At 50.4% G+C, this 4471-nt stretch overlaps 1 protein-coding gene and 1 long non-coding RNA gene across 2 annotated transcripts in view; both read right to left on the reverse strand.

Annotated features, from left to right (window-relative positions):
* LOC148654354 (uncharacterized) overlaps positions 1-2431 on the reverse strand; it is a 49367-nt gene extending 46936 nt beyond the window's left edge. Inside the window, exon 1 of the long non-coding RNA XR_015941386.1 lies at positions 2320-2431. This is a non-coding gene — a long non-coding RNA (uncharacterized LOC148654354). The remainder of the gene's footprint in view (positions 1-2319) is intronic.
* Positions 2432-3165: 734 nt separating this feature from the next.
* tmem86b (transmembrane protein 86B) overlaps positions 3166-4471 on the reverse strand; it is an 8676-nt gene continuing 7370 nt past the window's right edge. The window contains exon 3 of the mRNA XM_088646553.1: positions 3166-4471. This exon is cut by the window's right edge and continues 1064 nt beyond it. The gene's annotated coding sequence lies outside the window, so the exon portion shown is untranslated.

Here is a 4471-nt window from a genome sequence, read left to right on the forward strand (position 1 = left end):
TCTGTGTCTGGGGCTGATTTCTTCTTTGGGTATTCGGGATGACTGTGAGGAGTGAGTGAACAAGGAGATGAATACACTATACATCAGTACATTAACACTGCACTGAGAGAGAGGGGGGTTAATACAGACACACTGACTGGACACTCCAGTACATTAACACTGCACTGAGAGAGAGGGGGGTTAATACAGACACACTGACTGGACACTCCAGTACATTAACACTGCACTGAGAGAGAGAGGGGTTCATACACACACACTGACTGGACACTCCAGTACATTAACACTGCACTGAGAGAGAGAGAGGGGTTCATACAGACACACTGACTGGACACTCCAGTACATTAACACTGCACTGAGAGAGAGAGGGGTTCATACACATACACTGACTGGACACTCCAGTACATTAACACTGCACTGAGAGAGAGAGGGGTTAATACACACACACTGACTGGACACTCCAGTACATTAACACTGCACTGAGAGAGAGAGGGGTTCATACAGACACACTGACTGGACACTCCAGTACATTAACACTGCACTGAGAGAGAGGGGTTCATACAGACACACTGACTGGACACTCCAGTACATTAACACTGCACTGAGAGAGAGGGGTTAATACACACACACTGACTGGACACTCCAGTACATTAACACTGCACTGAGAGAGAGGGGTTAATACAGACACACTGACTGGACACTCCAGTACATTAACACTGCACTGAGAGAGAGAGGGGTTCATACAGACACACTGACTGGACACTCCAGTACATTAACACTGCACTGAGAGAGAGAGGGGTTAATACAGACACACTGACTGGACACTCCAGTACATTAACACTGCACTGAGAGAGAGAGGGGTTAATACAGACACACTGACTGGACACTCCAGTACATGAACACAGCACTGAGAGAGAGAGGGGTTAATACAGACACACTGACTGGACACTCCAGTACATTAACACTGCACTAAGAGAGAGGGGTTCATACACACACACTGACTAAGAGAGGTTAATACACTCATTCTGTTGCTATATGAGCACAATTTGCTCATAAGAGTGACACTGAATTCCTATTAAAATAAAACTTTCAATAACCGCTTATTCAATTCAGGCTGGAGAGGGAGCCGGAGCCTATCCCAACAAGCAACGGGCACAAGCTGGGATACACAGACACTCACACACACACACACACACACACACACACACACACACACACACACACACACACACACACACATACTCACACCAGGGCCGGTCCATCACAGGACACACACAGACACACACACACTCACACCAGGGCCAGTCCAACACAGGACACACACACACTCACACCAGGGACAATTTTCCCAGATGCCAATTACACCACCAGCATGTCTATGGATTGTGGGAGGACACTGAATCACCTGGAAGAAACCCACAAGAACTCCCCACAGACAGCACCCCAGGCCCAGAACTTAACCCAGGGCCCAGCGATCATCAAAACATTAAACTACACCATCTCTCGTACAACCTCTTACAATGTCTGTCCAGACAAACCGGTGTTCGGCGAGCTCTTGGGGTCCAAGTCAGTGACCCTGTCCCTGTGAGTTGGGAGTAGCGTCCTCACCAGAAAACCACCACACCCACACGGGCTCTCCCGCCTTGTCACCTGAACACCTAAGGTGGCCTGGGCGCGTTAAAGGCCGTCTCCCAGACTCACGTCCGTCTTCCTCGGACACCCCGGCCGCCGTCTTCTGTACCCCAGACACGAGGGACGGGACAGGCCCTCACGGACACGAGGGAGCGGGTAGTCCCTCACGGACACGAGGGACGGGACAGGCCCTCACGGACACGAGGGACCGGGTAGTCCCTCACGGACACGAGGGACGGGACAGGTCCTCACGGACACGAGGGACCGGGTAGTCCCTCACAGACACGAGGGACGGGACAGGCCCTCACGGACACGAGGGACGGGACAGGTCCTCACGGACACGAGGGACCGGGTAGTCCCTCACAGACACGAGGGACGGGACAGGCCCTCACGGACACGAGGGACGGGACAGGCCCTCACGGACACGAGGGACCGGGTAGTCCCTCACGGACACGAGGGAGCGGGCAGGTCCTCACGGACACGAGGGACCGGACAGTCCCTCACGGACACGAGGGACCAGAAGGGTCCTCACAGACACGAGTGACGGGACAGGTCCTCACAGACCTTTAGCAAGGTCTGGACGCGCAGACGGCGACCCGGGCGGCAGAGGACGGCGACGAACCGGCCCGGCCCGTCCGGCCCGCCAACGGCAGCTCTCGCCTCACGGAGACCCTCTCCTTCGGCTCTTACCGGGGCAGAGAGGGGCTGGATCCGACGGGGGGGATGAGCCGTTCTCGTCCGTTTTCCTTTTTCGGGCCTTCCCGCGGCCTCCTCGCTCACTCCCACAGAACAACCGTTACTCCTCCCCCGCCCCCGCGAGCGCCTTCCCGCCCTCTCTGCGCTCTCGCGGCCCCGCGCCCGCGGAAGCCACCGCTGACGTCAGTGCCCTCGCGAGCCCGGAAAATCCGCTCGCTCCGGTCGCTCGGCGTTAGGAGGGCGAGCAGTCGAGCGCCGAGCCGATCGAGCGATCGATCGATCGATCGATCAGCGCCGGGAGCGGCTCGGACCCGCTCTCGGGGGTCCCGTTGGAGGACGGGGGAGAAGAAGCCGGCGTCGATTTGTCACAAACCCCGTTCGGCCTCAGCTCGTCTCGCTGAAGTGTGTGTGGGTTTTAGTGGCTGTCCGTGAAGAAATGTTGTTGTTGTTGTTGTTGTTGTTGTTGTGGTTGTTGTTGTTGGGTGGTAGAAACGACCGTTAGCGAGTCGGCTGTGCAGAAACAGTGACGTAAAATCAACACATAAAAACGTCATTACCAAGCACACGTAACAGGCTTATTCCCTGCTGAAAAGAGAAGAAAGAAAACACAACGTTTTCTTCAGGTGCCCTCGTCTCACACAGAAGGCTCCACGGCCGACACGTTGTGTTTTCTTTCTTCTCTTTTCAGCGGGGAATAAACCTGTTCCTTTTTTATTATTATTATTCAACGTATAAACAATTTACCAATGCAACTACAACCCGAGGATCAGAAACAGGTACAAGAGGAAAAAAAAAAAACATTCAACCGCCAGAGGTAATGAAGCAAACGATGGGATCAAATTGTATTTTTTTATATCATGTCTTCCTTTATTATTTCTCAATTTTTTTAATAGAACTAATAAAATAAAATAAAACTTAAATAGTTAAAAGGGGGAGTATTATTAGACCATTTTCATTGATGAATGTGAAATTTACCCAGATTGACTAATACATTTACGATAAATAAATGCTCTTTTTCCAAACGTTCTATTCAACAGTACAATAAAATAGCAAAATCCTTCAATCTAACCTGGTGCTCGTTCCTGGGCAGCCTGACACAGCCCCCCAACTGAACTACTGGGAGACAGTGGACAGTGGACCTGGTTCTTGATGGCAGCAGTGTGTTTGCACAATGTTGTTGCTGCTGTTGTGGTACTTTTTCATGATCATTCTACTGTCAGTAATTCAACTGGTCACATTCCCTGTTCAGAAGTCAGAAATTGCAAACTTTCATTCTGTTTAATTCTTTCCCTTTCGTGTTTTACAGTATTTCACGTTGTCTTTTCCAAGATATATGTTTCTAACGAGACACTAATGTCACATCCTTCACTGGTTACTGAATATACTACAGTTGGCCTGTTTTAATTGAGTATACTAACATAAGAATACCCTGGTAATTTTTGTACATCTCATTGATATTTATATTGCTTTTAGCGAAGAACCTGCAAAACACAATTGTACCAGACCAACAGGCTAAGCTCTCATCAGCGCTAAACTGAAAAATATTTCGGGGTTTTTTAGGATTTAAAAAAAAATACAATCATGTGTGTTTCTCATACTACATTGCTTTCCACACTGAAGAAAAATATCAGGACCACCAATTTAACATCAGATCTTATTGCAGCAGTTAGATACATAACACACCCTGCAGCCCTGTCCCGTATGTAATAGTTTCTCCAGTGCAGTGTGTATAATACAGAGCTCTGGAGCTCCGAGTGTAGGAGATTGGGGTACAGGACTCTCTGTATAGGGGCCAGGAGTGTAGGGTTGCAGTACAGAGCTCTGGAGCTCCAAGTGCAGGAGACTGGGGTACAGGACTCTCTGTATAGGGGACAGGAGTGTAGGGTTGTAGTACAGAGCTCTGGAGCTCCGAGTGCAGGAGACTGGGGTACAGGAGACTCTCTGTATAGGGGACAGGAGTGTAGAGTTATAGTATAGAGCTCTGGAGCTCTGAGTGTAGGAGATTGGGGTACAGGAGACTCTCTGCATAGGGGCCAGGAGTGTAGGGTTGTAGTACAGAGCTCTGGAGCTCCGAGTGTAGGAGATTGGGGTACAGGACTCTCTATATAGGGGCCAGGAGTGTAGGGTTGTAGTACAGAGCTCTGGA

The sequence above is a fragment of the Lepisosteus platostomus genome, chromosome 9 (assembly GCF_059453375.1).
Source record: "Lepisosteus platostomus isolate fLepPlt1 chromosome 9, fLepPlt1.hap1, whole genome shotgun sequence".
Classification (NCBI taxonomy): Eukaryota; Metazoa; Chordata; class Actinopteri; order Semionotiformes; family Lepisosteidae; genus Lepisosteus; species Lepisosteus platostomus.